The sequence below is a fragment of the Budorcas taxicolor genome, chromosome 2 (genome assembly GCF_023091745.1).
Source record: "Budorcas taxicolor isolate Tak-1 chromosome 2, Takin1.1, whole genome shotgun sequence".
Classification (NCBI taxonomy): Eukaryota; Metazoa; Chordata; class Mammalia; order Artiodactyla; family Bovidae; genus Budorcas; species Budorcas taxicolor.
This window is the reverse complement of record NC_068911.1, coordinates 40,265,683-40,281,398: the sequence shown is the minus strand read 5'-3', so window position 1 is coordinate 40,281,398 and position 15,716 is coordinate 40,265,683. Positions and strand designations below refer to the sequence as shown.

Here is a 15,716-nt window from a genome sequence, read left to right as displayed (position 1 = left end):
GTCTTTTGGACTCTGTGGGAGAGGGAGAGGGTGGGATGATTTGGGAGAATGGCATTGAAACATGTATAATATCATATATGAAATGAAAAAAAAGAAATTGTATGATAACATATCTGATACAAATTTAAAAAATAAAGTAAAAGCAAAGTCCATAGGGTCACAAGGAGTCGTACATAACTGAAGCGACTATATATATATAGTATTTATGCACATAGTTCTCTTTTTCCTTTTAAAGACCATGAACGAGAGTCTTCTGATCCTCCAGCTCTGGGCTTACTTCTCCTACTTTCCCAGGCACCTGGGGTCCTGTCATCCCTTCTCAAATCAGGAACTTCATCTCAATGCAGCATCTCCCACCATCATATGTGGCCTGCCGAGAACAGTGACCACAGAGCGATCCAAGCTGCCAGTGTTTCCCTCTCTGACGTCTCTCCCTGCCTTATGGAAGGGAGTGTCCTCGGGGCCCTCTCGGTGGGGTGGTGGGTGTGCTCATAAATATGGCAGACTCGCTGAAGCACTTCTAACTTGCAGAGTCTGAGTTCCTTTCTCTACATGATGCCAGGGACAGTCTTGAATCCTAATCCCCTTAAACATAGGCCACCACTGAGTTCAGTGCTTAGCCAACCAACCAAGAGACACTCAGCTGCATGAATAACATTTAAACACAGGCTTTAGCCACTCCTTTGCAGTCAGCCTGCTCTCATGTTTCAGGAGTGTATTATCCTCTGTTATTTAATAAAAGATCTTTCTGCTAAAAAAAAAAAATTAAGAAATAGACACAGGCTTGCTGGGACATACGCCCAGAGCAATAACTTCACTAGATTCAAAAATCACATCCCATCGTCTTTATCCTAACATCGTCAGATCCATTCCCAAACACATTCCCTAGTTTTCTGCCAGCATCATTCTTTTGGCATATGAATGAGTTCCTCCCAGGCCAGCCTTTTGTACTTGTTCCTGCAGCGTGCTGATCTAACTGTAGTTATGGGACAACCAGCGTTAGAGGGTAACAAGGCTGGCTGGTGTGGGCCTTGAGGAGAACTCTCCTCCCCTTGCAAGACAACCACTCCAGGTGAGATTTTTATGGTATATTCATCAGAGGAAAGCTACTTTCCCCAGATATCAGAGAACAGTCTGCTTTCACTGGCAAGGGAGACTCCAGGTGACTCAGGGGTTCAAGATCTTAGCTTAGTCCAAGACCACCTAAACTTCCCCAGGCATTGGCTCCACTCCTTCGTAATCAATGCCCTTCCTTTCACCGAAAAGGTCTCTCGAGGCTGTGAGCTCAACTGACAGTGTCACCCTGCAATATACATTATTCAGTTATGTGTTTCATTTTCAGCAATGTCAGCCCTGCAGCTATACGATTATTTTATGGCTGACAGAAAATATCCCTGGATCTCTGGGCATGACTTAGGCTGAAAGTTTAAAGGCCTGATCTTGTCATTTTCTTTCTTCAAACAAACAGGCGCACCCAGGGGAGGCCTTCCCACATCACAGTCCTTGTGGTCACCTGCTGCAACAGTCAAGTGCAGCAGCCACGTGGTCCCCCAGGGCACCTGCTTCTGTCGGCACTTCATCATAATCAACCACGTGATAGGCGGCTTGATCACGGTGCTGCTGCATGTCAGGAGTTACCAGTTTCCCATTTTCCGCTGGCAAGGAGCTCAAGTCCAAATTCATTACCAAACCAGGGTCCAGGCAGCAGTCAATAAACCCTCCAGTGGGAGGGTGGGAGTAATGGGAAGAGATTGTTATAAGGATACAAAGTTTTAATTATAAGATGAATAAGTTGTGGCGATCTGATGTACAGCATGGCAACTATAGTTAATAATACCTTATTGTATACCTGAAATTGTTAAATGTAGACCTTAAGTGTTCTCAACACACACACACAAAAGATTATTTTGTGAAGTGATGGGTGTGTGGCTCGGCATGTGGGATCTTAGTTCCCCACAATGTTCATGAGCTGAACACCCACCCCACGACTCCCATCCCTCACGCTGTCTTTAAAACCTTTCCCTGAAAGCCATCTCTGGAGTTTGAGCCTTCTGAGCACTAGCTTCCTGGACTTCTTGCTTGGAGTCTGTAATAAACTCCTTCACCACAACTCAGCATCAGTAGATTGGCTTTGCTGCACGAGGCTGAGCCGACTCAAGTTTGGTTCCGTAACAATCTCATTCTTAGAGTGTTTCCAACTATTTTAGGACATATTTCCTAGAAAAGCTGAGACAGGGATTTTTGTGTAATCGGTTCGTGAAGGGAACACTCTGAGGAGGCATCTGTAAGGGAGAGGAGGACACAGGATAGACAAATGGGCTAGTTTTTAAATTTATCTTTCCGGCTTCATTGTGGGAGCCAGTTCTTTACAATCAGTCATAATCTCTCCCTAACTTTCCCCAGAAAGACAGACTATAACAGAACTCTGATGAGTACAGTGGGGTCCGCCTCTTTTGGATGAGTAGGGTGCCCCAATCCAGCCACCAAGAGAGACACGACCTGGCAGGCACCTCCCCAAGCCCTCTTCTGCCTCCCTCTTACCCCCACCTTGGAACCTAGATCCCAGATGACCCAACATCCTGAGAGCCTCAGGAGTGGCGTCACTAAACTTTCCAGCTCCCCTGTCTCACTCTCAGAAAGGAAGTCACATCCTCACTGCTGCTTCTTGGGGAGCGGGGGACCTCACCTCTAACTGAGGTATCCCATGACTTCCAGCTTTCTTTCTACTTTATAAAGGAGATGAGGGGCTCCCTTCCCTGCTCATCTCCCCCAGGAGGGAGGAAAGCCGCAGCGGATGCAGGTGGGGACACACAGGGTGGGAGGAGGCGAGGCTCCTGGCTGGGGATCACCCCTGGATACAGACGGAGCACCGTATAGGTCCCCGCGCAGGGCCAGAGTTAGCTGAAAATCCATCTCCAAGTCTCCGCTTGTTGCTGTCGTTCAGTTTGTAGAACCGAGACTGATCTCATAAGAAAGTGGGTTCGAGTCCTAGTTTTGGGGGCAATTCTTGGCCTTGCCGGCATCTCAGGAATTGCAAGAAAATTCCTAGAGGAAGACCCCGCGAGCCGTAACTAAGACCTACTGCAGCCAAATAAAAAAAAATTTTTTTAAGTTCCTAGAAAAGGATCACTAAGTTTCAGCTTTTAAATTCCAAAACACATACAATGAAACGAAAATGAAACAAGATGCTCTGCTGAGACTCAGTGTGCCAGTCTCCCTGGTCTAGCAACTTCGAACTCAGAAGGAAGCCCCGTGGTAAGAGGATTAGTTTATATGGACCTTGTCGTCTCTAAAATCACTTTTGCGTCCCTCTCTAAAATCACTTTTGTTTAGCTGTAAAGCCCTAGGGGCAAAAGCTGCGCCCAACGTGGGGCTCGAACCCACGACCCTGAGATTAAGAGTCTCATGCTCTACCGACTGAGCTAGCCGGGCTCTTGGGGAACGGTGAGCTAACAGTTCTCCTGAACTTCGCTGAACCTAAAACTGGTAGGGACACTCTGAATCCCGCACACACCGCCTCTCTCTGTTAAGGTGTGGGAGGCGCCGGGTTTCAATCACGGGCGACTTCTCATTTTCAAACTCTCAGCCCCTTTCAGGAGAGGTAGCATGGCAATCCACTCCAGGATTCTTGCCTGGAGGATCCCAGGGACGGGGTCGCACAGAGTCGGACACGACTGAAGCGACTTAGCAGCAGCAGCAGCAGCAGCAGTATTAAGCCGATCGGGAAGGCTTGATGGCCTCGCCTCCGGGACAAGGCGGAGTGGGGGTGGGGTGGGGGGATGTGTATCCCTTGCTCGTGCAAAAATTTGGAGCAGCTGCCCTTCGGGGAGAAGTGAGCACCACCCCCAGTTCTGACCCCTACATCAGGTTCCAGATCCGTGAGGGTTTCCTGCGGCCGAGCCCAGACCAGGAGGGACCCGGAGAAGCTTGAGGGTCACCCCGGACAGGCCGGTTGGGAGGTGGCCGAGTCTCATTCTCCTTGTGTCGCATGTTGGGTGAAATTTCTGTCCTGGGGTCTACCATGGGAGACCACATTCGCCCGGCCGCACGGTCCCTCCCCGCTCCTCCTTGTCACCTGCCCCCTCCTCTAGCTGCTGCGGACTGGGTGGCCCTCGTGGCCGGGGAGTAGGGGCGGGGGTCTGGCTCCGCGGCCCGGGGGCCCGAGCGCGCGGGAGCCCCTCACCCCGAGATTCCGGCCGCGCTGCTCCTCCTCTCCTTCTCGAATCGAAACCAAAACCATCCCCAGGATCTGGCTGCGGATTATCAGCCCGGGATCCGAGGGCGGAGCCGCGATCTCAGGCCTCCAAGGACAGGCACCAGGAGCCACTGTATCGCCGGCTCGTTGGTCTAGGGGTATGATTCTCGCTTTGGGTGCGAGAGGTCCCGGGTTCAAATCCCGGACGAGCCCAGCTCTTTTTTTTCCCCCTTTCCCTGGACACCAGCTAGTTTTCGGTTTGAAGACTCCGGAACTCTACGGAATCCTGAGCGACTGAATCGTGGTTCCCGCCGGCCGCGATCCGATCGTCCGCACTCGGTTCTGTTCTGCCAGGTGGCCATCACTGCGCTGGGGTCGCACGCAGGGGCGGCGGCCTCCTCGAGCTCTGGGTCTGGCGCTGGGGGAGGAGACCGAGATGGGTCAGTCTCGGCTCTCGGGAGACCAGCTCCGTGTGCCAGACGGTCACTGGACTGGGTGATGATGTGACGTGGGGCGTGTGTTTATACTTTGGGTAATAAACTCAAATTTTATGACCCAAGTAAAGGACAAGCCCACGTTTCAATGTCTTTCCTGTTTGAGGGGCTGCCCAAAGGGGCTTCCATGACCCAGGCAAGGAAGGAAACCGCGGAGGAGACTAAGCATAGGGCCGCAATAGACCACCAGCCTCCACCGGGGTCCGGGGGGCGGTGCTCCAGACACCGGGTCTCCTCTCCTCCTAGAAGAACCGGGGTGTTTTCGTAGGTTTTATTATTATTTTCTGAGGCCAACAGACCAAGCCACTGAGAAGATGGCTTATCACAGTTTCCAAGAGGAGGCGGCACGTCTCCGTGGGGGGAGAGGGGACGGGGAAAATGTGGGCAGGACACTTTCTTGTGGTTTCAGGGAAGGTGAAACAGGTCAGGCAGGGAAGACAGGTTTAAATGGCTGGCTGAAATAAGTTCAGTGGGCTCGCGGGCACAGGTGCTGTCCCTGGTTGTCTGTTTCCTGGCCTTGAGGTGATTCTGCAGGTGGATTGTGGCCCAGAGGGTGAGAGTTTGATAAAAACAGGTGGTCATGGGCTGTGGACCCTGGATTGGTTGGTTTACCTTTGAAAAATGCCTGCTGACAGGGGAATTGTTTGCTATATCGAAGAACTGACCAGATCGGTGGGTCTGGAAGATCCCCTGGAGTAGGGAATGGGAACCCACTCCGATATTCTGGCCTGGAAAATTTCCATGGACGGAGGAGCCTGGCAGGCTACAGTCCATGGGGTCGCAAAGAGTCCAACACGACTGAAAAACTGGGCACAATTGACCAGGGAGGAAGGTTCAAGAGGGAGGGGACATATACACTTATGGATGATTCACATTGATGAATGGCAGAAACCAACACAACACTGTAAAGCTATTATCTTCCAATTAAAAATTCAAAAATAAAATTTTAGAATGTAAAAAAAAAGAAAAAAGAATTGACCAACCTTGGGAGAGGCCTTTGCTTCAGAGTCAGCAAGGCTCCAGACATCTAAACAACAGAATACAGAAAAGACATGGCTCATACAGGAAGGGACTGAGACTTTGGTTGGAATCTGAGGGCCCCCAGTCTAGGCGGCTTTCTGATCGCAGGCCCAGAGTCGGGCCTCCCCAGGGTATTAAGGCACAGAGCCCCTGCCAGGCGAGCTGCCACAGGGCCAGAGCTGCCCAGCACGTGCAGAGGGGGCAGGGGGCTGGTGACCCTCTTCTCTGATTTAATCGCCCCAGTTTCTCTGGTTAAGCCTGGAGTCTTGCATGTTCGGTGCCCCTTTCATGCCTCCTGACTCTCAAGTTGGAGAAGGAAATGGCAACCCACTCCAGTACTCTTGCCTGGAGAATCCCATAGACGGAGGAGCCTGGTGGGCTGCCATCTATGGGGTGGCACAGAGTTGGACACGACGGAAGCGACTTAGCAGCAGCAGCAGCAGACTCTCAAGTCTCCTAGTGAGTGCATTTCCTGAACAGAACCTTGGGTCCCATTTGGGTGTCCAGGGAGGCCTCTCTGGCCTTTGAGGCCTAGTGGGTGTCAACCAGGGTAACCAGGCTCCTTGGCCAGCACTTTGTTCCCCCACAGACAGAACCTTTCACGACTCCCATTCCTTGAAGGGAAACCACCACTGCCTCCAGCAGCAGGTCCACTCCTCTCTGTGTCGGGGTGCCCCTCCCTCCGACCTGCCTCAACCCACTCCCCACTTGGGCACCCAAGGTCTGCTGTCCTCTACAGAGAGCCCTGAGTCTCGGTCCTGCCTGCAGCTGGGGTCTGACTGTCATCTGTCCAGGGAACAGGAAGTGAGCACTGCAGAGGAAGCTCCCTGTGGAGCTTTTTGGCATCAAATCCCCAAGGAGCCCCGTTGCTTTTTCTGGTCACTTTAGGGCTGAAACAGAATGCCTGGCAGAGCAGGTGTGGGTCCTGGGCCTGTGAGAATGGATCATGGGGCAGGCGCAGTGGGTGGTGGACCCAGACCCGCTGGATGCGAGTGGCCAGAACAGGCCTGGGCACTGAGGTCAAGTGTCCGTGTGTGTTCAGTGGACAGGGAGGCACCATGACCCAGGTCACACCAGTGGAAACAGCATCTTGGGGCATCTTTTCTGAGCAACTTCCTCCCTTATTCCTTTACTCCCTACTTAAACCCCCACTCATCGCTGGGGCCCCTTCCTGGCTGCGGTCTGCACTGGGATTCGAGTCTGGAACTCTGGAGGTGGTTCTCTGGGCTGGACCAGCTGTGAGACCGGCAACCCCTCGGCAGGTGTTTCCAGTGGGTGCTGGGGGAGCCAGGCAGTCCCGGAGGTGTCTAGGAGCCCGCGACATCAAGGACGGGATGCGAACTCTACTCCCAGCTTCATTCTGCAGCCCAGGCCTCAGCCTGGTGACAGAGGCGATCTGGGGGCACTCTGCTGAGCTGATTGCCTCAGTTTTCCTTGTACAGAGAAGGATAGGGGAGGAGCCGAACCCTCCAAAACCTGCATTGGAACTCACCAACTTGCAGCCTCAGCGTGGGGCAATGCGGAAAGTCCCATGTCCCCCAAACCCCTACTCCCACCCCAGTCCACGGAATCAAATCCTTCCACTCATGACACTCACGGAGAAAAGGGAACCATCCATGGACTGAGGAAACAGGGACAGTCCCAGACCAGGGAGGACAGAGCCAGGTTGAGTTCAGCAGGAGGGGAGAAGGCTCCCATCATGTGGCTCGTTGGTCTAGGGGTATGATTCTCGCTTAGGGTGCGAGAGGTCCCGGGTTCAAATCCCGGACGAGCCCTGCTTTTAATAAAAGGCTGTGTCCTGGGGACTCAAGGCTGTGTCCCGGGGACTCACTGTTGTCACATTCACCGGATATGGCTATTCCCACCTCAGCTGTCATCCTCATCCTTCCGGGGACTCACTGTTGTCACATTCACCGGATATGGCTATTCCCACCTCAGCTGTCATCCTCATCCTTCCTTCCGAGCAGTGGTCTGGGCTGCTCAGATCTACAGGGCCACTCCTGGTAGAAAGAAGAACTCGGTTCTCCTCTGACTCCCAGAAGAGCATCCTGGTGTAAGTTGAGCTTTTTATGACCGTGGACATGTTGTCCTGCAGATTCAGAGATAATAGTAGCTGGCTCGCTTGCTCCCCTAAATAAACCAAAGGAAAAACTGGTGGGTGGGTTTGGTCTAGAAGCCAGGTTCAAATCTTTAATGGATCTATTTGTAGGATTCCTTTGGCTAAAGAAGTTGAGGAACCTGGTGAGTTAGCGGATCCACTGTAAGGAGTGGACACTTCGGGCTTATGAGGGCTTGGGCAGGGTGGCATGGTGCAAGGGCACAGGCTGTGTGACTTCACCTTTGGTGCATTTTGTTCCTAAACACCTAGAGATCCTGTCAAAAAGACGCCCAACGTGGGGCTCGAACCCACGACCCTGAGATTAAGAGTCTCATGCTCTACCGACTGAGCTAGCTGGGCGCATGTGAGGGGAAGACTCCAGCCAAGCTTCAGGAACTTGACTGGCTGTGGATCACCCCAAATGACTGGGTGGGGTACGTCCCTGGGTCAGCAGGGATGTGGAGTCCTCTCAGGGCTTTCTGTGTGTTTAGACTGCCCAGAATTCTCCGAATCCGCAGCAGGAAGGCAGCCTTGGGGGGGGGGGATGGGGGAGTCAGGGAAAGTGGGGAGAGTCGAGGGGAGTAGTGGGGCTGGGATAGAGTGGGGGACATGTGGGGTGAGATGCCACACTGACAGAGGGACAGACAGACAGCTGTTCAGCAGCCACCAGGAGCCCTGCAGCTGGCACAGAACCGAGCGTGGACCTCCCCAAGGCGATCCCGATACTCCTGGACGAGGGGACCAACTGAAATCGGGCAACGGCAAGGGACCCACCACTGCATTTGCACAAACAAACCCGTGAACTGAAAAGAATTCTTAGACATGCTGGATTCTACTGGGTTCTATATTCACATAACACCATCCATGCTTCCTGCACATTATCTAAAATAAACTTTTTTTTATTTAAAGTTTTATTTTGTCCCAACCCTTCTCGGTCTGTCCTTTGGGTGATCTTGAATTGTTGTAACCAAGGACCTGGTGGTGGATTGCTGGAAGGGGTTGGAGACCCCGGGGCACCCACCAGGACACCTACCCTGCTCACTCCTGTTTTGGCCAGTCTCCTGGGATTCAGAATCAGAAGTGAGGTGGCCCTGGAGGAAGAAAGCAGATGCTTGTTCCGCACTCGTGAGACCTGTGTAGGTTGAGGATGAGGCTACCCTGCCACATCCCCCTCCCAGCTTGCCTCTCTAGAGCAGAAAGCTACTTCAGATATACAGTGGACTGGGAGTGAGGGCAGAGGTTATCTGCTCCCCCCCTCCCGCTACCCCAAATTCTGGAGACAGGGTGCCTCCGAGAATTATCTGAGGATTCCCTGAGATTTCAGACTCCACCAGTCCCCATGTGCAGAGCTGGCCTGCATCCTGAAACCAGCCAGCCAAATGCAAAGGGAGGTTAGGAGGCAGCAGGAGCCTGCAGGCACTGAGCACCATAGAATACTGTGGCGCCATCCTTAATGCTGTTGGATGTGCACATGGCATTAGATTATTTTAAAATGGAGGACTTAATTTGTAGAGTTAAGGAAAAAAACTTTTATGGGTGGAACAATGTCATACACAGGTTTCAAATATGCACAGAGATAGGGGACGCTCCAGTGTGTGTGTGTGTGGGGGGGGGGGTGAAGGGTTATGTGATTCTGCTCCATTTTTTTTTTCAAAACTTTAAAAGTAAGGTTTATTTTGAAAACTTTATTCTTTGATCAAACAATGGAGAGGTGCAAGTACATCCTTTCTAAATTGTATTTATTTTTTCATTTCTCTTTTTCTTTTTTTAGTTACTATTTCTTCTAACACTGTTTAGCCCCATCTTTCTCTTCTTAGGTCTTTAAGACTCCAGTACTATATATTTTGTTAAAGCCCCACCAAGCCTTGAGGCTGTGTTACTTGGTTTATTTTTTTAAGTTTATTTTCTCTTTTCTTGAGATTGGGTAACATCTATTGTTCTATCTTCAACTGATTCTTCTGTTGATCCTGCCATTGCCTGTCAATTAAGTTTTTTATTTTGATTATTGTATGTTTCAGTTCTAAGCTTCTCAGTTGGTTATTTTTTATCTATTTATTTGAGACTTTCACTTTTTAAATTTGTTTTAAGTGGCTTGTAATTGCTCTTGAAGCATTAGTACATGGCTACTTAACCACTTTTACCTTCCTTGGCTGATGGTTCCAACATCTGAGTCAGCTTCTCTTGATTGCCATTTCTCCTTCAAGTTGACATTTTTCTGGTTCTCAGTTTGATCAGTGATTTTCAATTGCATCTTGGAGTTTCAGCATTATGTTATGAGACTCTAGATCTCATTTAAATCTTCTGGGTTAGCAGCCTTCTCTGACAAGGCGCCCTCTGGTAGGGAAAGAGGGAGTCACCCTGTTGCTGTCTGGTGAGGGCAATTCCCACAGGATGGGACCTGCTGGGTCCCACACTGCTGGGCTGGAGTGAGAGCTCATACTGTCCACTAGGCTTTCGCCGATGGGCCCTTGGAGGAGGCAGGAGGGGCGCCTCCTACTGCTCCCCGCGTGGACAAAGAGAAGGCCGGGGGGAACGTTAATGTCCATCATTAGAAGCTGGATTAATGCAGGGCGGGGGAAGGGGGGACGCTGCTACTAGGTGCTGGGCCAATGGCCCTGACGTTTCAGGTCCCAGGAGGGGAAAGGGGAGGTGAGGAGACACTTCGGCCGAAGTTAAGGGGTCCATTTCCTCAGGTGGATGCCCGGGGCAGTCCTGCCCAGCCTCCCTATTATCTCCTTTCACCCATGGGAAGGGGGGTGGTAGTCCAGGGGGCTCCCCAACCCCGCTGCTGCTGCTGCTGCTAAGTCGCTTCAGTCGTGTCCGACTCTGTGCGACCCCAGAGACGGCAGCGCACCAGGCTCCCCCGTCCCTGGGATTCTCCAGGCAAGAGGAGTGGGTTGCCATTTCCCTCTTCAATGCATGAAAGTGAAAAGGGAAAGCGAAGTCGCTCACTCAGTCTTGTCCAACTCTTAGCGAGCCCATGGACCGCAGCCCACCAGGCTCCTCCGTCCGTGGGATTTTCCAGGCAAGGGTACTGGAGTGGGGTGCCCTTGCCGTCTCCGCCCGACCCCGCACCGGTCATTAACAACAGCAGCAGCACAGCGGGGCTGCCAGAGGTTCCCCCGGCCGGAACGCACCCGGGAGCCTTCGCAGACCAGGGCCGGGAGGAAGCGCCGCTCTTCACCGCGCGGCAGCGTTGGCGCGGCGCGCCCCCTGGCGGCCAGCCGGGGAAAACCACCTGCCAGTGCCGCGCGGCACAGGGACGCGCGCAGGGTTCGGCGTCGCAGGCGGGAGCTGTGGCCGCCGGCTGTGCCTGGGGCTCTCTCTTCATAATTCCCACCCGCTAAGCTATTTAATGTGGAGCCCAAATTCAGGACTCAGATTGTGGACCTCTAGCCCTTCCGCTCGGGCTAGCGGGCTGAGTGGATGGGGCGGGCGGGTGATGGTACATCAGACCACACTTGATGTCCACAGGAGGCCCTGGAATAGGTACACTGGGAATTCTGGGGATAAAAAGCTGGGCTCGTCCGGGATTTGAACCCGGGACCTCTCGCACCCTAAGCGAGAATCATACCCCTAGACCAACGAGCCACAGTAACTCTTACTTTGCCCATTCCATATTATCGTCACATCACTTCCCTGTCCAGCCTCAGGGCCACGGCTACCCGCTTCCGAGCCGCTTCACAAAGGCCTCCGGTAAGTTCAGTTCTCTGGCGTTTAGAAGACGAGAGTGCAGTGTCGCCGCCCGTGTGCGCACCAGGTCCCAGAGCCTGATCACTCTGTGCATCTGGGACTCCGTTCTGCCTCCCCTAGTCCTGGCTGGACCGGCAACGCCAGGCCACCATCACTGAGGCCTCCACCGCAGAGGAACTTGAGAGTCCTTTCCTCTCTTTGCCAATAAAGCCTGGGGACTGGGGACAGAGCTGGAGCCGCAGTGCCTGGATTCCTCTGGTCCTGACAAGACCACGAGCTACACAGCTGTCAGTCTTCTGCATGGAAGAGAATTATATTCAGAGAAATGTGGGTCTCCTGAGGCTTAGGGGCCAGGTGCACTGGTCACCCCAGAGAAGCAACTAATGTGGCCTGGGCCTTTCTCAGGGCGCTCCCGCGGGAGCTTCCATCCCTGAGCTGGTGGCCTTGTCCACAGGCCACCTGCCACCACCACCATCCCCGGCCCCCTGCCCTGGAGGCTCTGCCCTCTTCAGAGCTCGGCAGAGGGCCTGCTCTTCCCTGTATACCCAAGCCCAGGCCCTAAAACATTCAGAAGAGCTCACGGCTAGATTCTGCTGGGACTTGTCAGACCTGAGATACCACCCTTGCATGTCCCTGTTGACTCTGTGACCTCAGTGACCCTCCTCCCCACGTGCATTCTGACTCACCCCACACACTCCATGCACCATGCCCTGTGCTGAGAACTCTGCAGGGGCCAGCTCTGAGGGCACCAGCCCCAGTGGGGGAGACCATGACCTTTGAGCAGAGACACACACACCTGGAAGGGCAGGGAGGCTGGTCCAAGTGCTGACCTGGGGCAGAGAGAGGAAGGGAAGACGTAGGACAGAACAGAGGGGTTGGGGTTGACTGGAGTGGGTGTTGGAAGAGGGGCTGATGCAGGGTCCATGGGTGGAAGGATGGGAAGACTCAGCCTTGTTGTGGGGGAAGGCTCAGGGCCTGCTGGGTCTCGCTGGCCTTTTAAGCCAGGGATCGTGGGCCTGGGTTCCACTGGGAGCGGGGACAGTGTGTTGGGTCTTGGAGAAGGTTTCTATTGCCCGGGTTTGGGGCAAATGGAGCTTCAGCTTTGGGTATTAGCATTTCTGATCTCCTCCAATGGACCTTCAAAGCTAGAGCTGTCACTTGGTACTGCGGGGGGGGAGGGAGGCAGGGAAGGGGTCCCTGGAATGTCCCAGTCTAGTCCTTCTGACTTTTCAGTAGCGGCAGCTTTTCTAGACTCTGGAACTTTGGGGGGAAGAGGAGAGAGGTCAAGAACAGAATCCCACCCAGGATGGGTTTTCCAAGCTCAGAAGGAATGGTAAACAATGTGCCCCCCATCCCAGAGAACTTCTGAACAGACGAACCATCCTGGGAGGGACCCAGGATCAGTTTCTGATTCTTCCAAGATTGTCCCAAGACACCGGTGGTCGTGGGCAGAGCATTGGCTCCCTGGAGTCACAGATGCGAGGACCCTACAACAGGGGCAAAGGAGGGCCCACGAGCCCTCCCCTCTGGGACTCTGTGGTGCTGTGCATAGATCAGAAGAGGCCGCAAGGGGCTGATCCTTAAGGTCATTTTAAACCGCTGAAGTGATACATAGATAGGAGCTCAATCATGAGTTAGATTCCGGATTATATAGGCAGAGGGAGCCATGATCCAGACTCCTCTGAGCCATACTTGGACCCAGGAGAGGGGCTGTTCCTTGCCCCCACCCTCAACCCCCGAGGACCACCCTGACAGACCCTGACCCAGGGCTGTGGCTAATGGCCCCAGGCCAAAAATTCCACTTCAACAGTAAGAGAAAGAATCCCTGTCTGCCGACAACTGCATGAGAAAGGGGGTAGCGGGGAGAGGCGGCGGAGGGCGCGGGGAGGGGGACGATGCCCGGCTGGACATCCAGGGACTGTGCCAACCACCTGAATGCCCAGAGGGCAGGCTTCGGGACACCCACACCTGTGACGATTTTTTTTTTCTTCTTTTTTTTGCACGACCCGCCTTTGGGACTCAGCTGCGCGGAGTCAAAGACGACCCCATTTAAGCTCGCCTAGCTCAGTCGGTAGAGCATGGGACTCTTAACCTCAGGGTCGTGGGTTCGAGCCCCAAGTTGGGTGGGTGCTTTTGGATGATGAAGAGGCCGCACGGGTGGAAAATACTAAGAATTAACCATTTCCAGAGGTTTTTAGCGATACAGGCAGCCAGGGGACCTACGTTGCCATCAACCTGATCGGTTCCCTGGATTGTCACCCATTTCAGCCGCAGACTTCCGTCTCCACCTTGAGCGAGACGGTTCAGACCTTCGGCCCTCCAGCTAGCTTTTGAATACCTGGCCCGAGAAGATGCCTAGCCCCTGGATCTTGGGTTTAGTAAACCCCGAGAGACCGGCGTCGCTGCACTTGACTAGGGGCTCATAGAACCCCGGACTCCAGGAACCCCAGGGCCCCCGCCGACCGGGGTGTGGGTGCCAGCGGCGGGGGTGGGGAGGGCGGGGATGGAGGGCAACTCTCCGGGCCCGGAGCGCTCCGGCCAGTTCCAGGCACCGAGGTTTGGGGAGCCCCATTAGGAGGCTCCTCCGAAGCAGGGCTCCCCGCGTGCCTGAGAAGGGGCTGCTCAGAACTTCCCTCCCCAACCCGCCCCTCACCCCCGGCACCGGCAATAGGTGGTCTCTTATTTGGCGGAGACGGCGGGGGCGGGGGGGTGGGGGCTCTCAACTTTGCTCCACTCTCCCCAGTAAAAAGGACATGGACACGGGGCGTTTGGCTTCCGGATTTGGGGGAAAGCGAGGAGGACGGGATACAATTTCCATCAGCGGATTTTCTTGTTTTCTTTCAAGGGTCTAGCCTTCTAAAAGGGCAGGCTGGGTGTTTGGCCGGAGCAGATTTGCTTTCTTTTTTGGTGGGAACCCAGGCTTTTCTTGGAGTGACATCAGCGAGGCTGCCCCTGCCGCTCCCCCGGACCCTTGGAACTCGAGTTCCTAGGACCCAGGCTGCTGCTCCGGCCAGACTAAGGCACACTTAGTCTCAGGAATTTCTCCTGGTGTTCTTAGGTGAAAAGAAAGAACGGTCTGGGGTACAGAATAGTTAGGTCCATATAACCTTAGTAGCTTTATGGGCGGGGGGAAAAAGGCTTACCTTCAGGACCAGTGTTAGTCAGCTGTGGTTGCCCTAACAAATTACCACAATCTGGGCAACTTGTGTGTGTGCGTGCTAAATCGTCTCAGTCGTGTCTGACTCTTCGCGACCCTATGGGCTGTATCTCGCCAGGGTCCTTTGTCCGTGGGATTTTCTCGGCAAGAATACTGGAGTGGGTTGCCACTCAGAGGATCCTCCTGACACAGGGATGGAAACTGCGTCTCTCTGTCTCCTGCTTTGGCAGGCAGTAGCCCCATCTGCAGACAGGTGTGGCTAGGATTCTGTGAATGCTTGCTCCACACGGAAGAATCTGAATTCCCTTACCAGCTTAACAAAAGCTGCGCCCAACGTGGGGCTCGAACCCACGACCCTGAGATTAAGAGTCTCATGCTCTGCCGACTGAGCTAGCCGGGCTGCTTGTTTACCCTGTCTCTTCTTAACAGATCGATCCCTGTCCATAGGTCCCTGCTGTGAACAGCTTGACTTCTCCCAGTCTCCTCGAAAAACTGCCAGGGAGTCTCAGGTTTGAAGGCTGCGAGGGGGCGGCACAGCCTTGACCGTAATTCAGAGACTTGCTTAGCGGGGCGGGGAGGGGCGGGATAGGGGGCGGAGGCTGACCCAGACGGACAGGCATATGGAGGCCCCGGAGCGCGCCCCGCTGAGAGACCGGTGCCTAGGCCACTGAATCCCATGCACGTCCCAGGACCCCGCACGCAGGAGGCAGCCCCACGAAACTGTCTTCTTGCTTTCCAGATATGGGATTAGAACCCAAGCTTCCCCCAACCGTCCCTCCCTCCCGTGAGGGCGAGGGGGAAATTAGGACCCTCTTGCAGACGGGAGGGCAAGGTCACCAAGACAGGTGGCACAAGGCGTTCTTTTCTACAGTGGTCTGGGGGTGAGTCCTCAGGGCCTGCGAGAGCTCCTAGGGCCAAACTTTGGTCCCCTTGACCCCTGCCCCGAATACTCACCACTCAACCTTGCCACCCCCAACCCTACCCCTCCCTGCTTTAGGCGGGCCGCCTGAGTTATCCAGAACGACCCAGGGGACCTGCTACAAGCCTGGGAGAGGAAAC

The 15,716-nt window shown here is 53.9% G+C and overlaps 6 non-coding genes across 6 annotated transcripts; 2 read left to right on the top strand and 4 right to left on the bottom strand.

Moving 5' to 3' along the window:
* Nucleotides 1-3,359: 3,359 nt before the first annotated feature.
* On the bottom strand, nucleotides 3,360-3,432 carry TRNAK-CUU (transfer RNA lysine (anticodon CUU)). The gene has a single exon. It is a non-coding gene; the product is annotated as a tRNA-Lys (tRNA).
* Nucleotides 3,433-4,336: 904 nt separating this feature from the next.
* Nucleotides 4,337-4,408, top strand: TRNAP-UGG (transfer RNA proline (anticodon UGG)). Its single transcript has one exon. It is a non-coding gene; the product is annotated as a tRNA-Pro (tRNA).
* Nucleotides 4,409-7,412: 3,004 nt separating this feature from the next.
* Nucleotides 7,413-7,484, top strand: TRNAP-AGG (transfer RNA proline (anticodon AGG)). Its single transcript has one exon. It is a non-coding gene; the product is annotated as a tRNA-Pro (tRNA).
* Nucleotides 7,485-8,094: 610 nt separating this feature from the next.
* TRNAK-CUU (transfer RNA lysine (anticodon CUU)) lies at nucleotides 8,095-8,167 on the bottom strand. Its single transcript has one exon. It is a non-coding gene; the product is annotated as a tRNA-Lys (tRNA).
* A 3,159-nt stretch (nucleotides 8,168-11,326) lies between these two features.
* TRNAP-AGG (transfer RNA proline (anticodon AGG)) lies at nucleotides 11,327-11,398 on the bottom strand. Its single transcript has one exon. It is a non-coding gene; the product is annotated as a tRNA-Pro (tRNA).
* A 3,586-nt stretch (nucleotides 11,399-14,984) lies between these two features.
* TRNAK-CUU (transfer RNA lysine (anticodon CUU)) lies at nucleotides 14,985-15,057 on the bottom strand. Its single transcript has one exon. It is a non-coding gene; the product is annotated as a tRNA-Lys (tRNA).
* Between the last annotated feature and the right edge of the window lie 659 nt (nucleotides 15,058-15,716).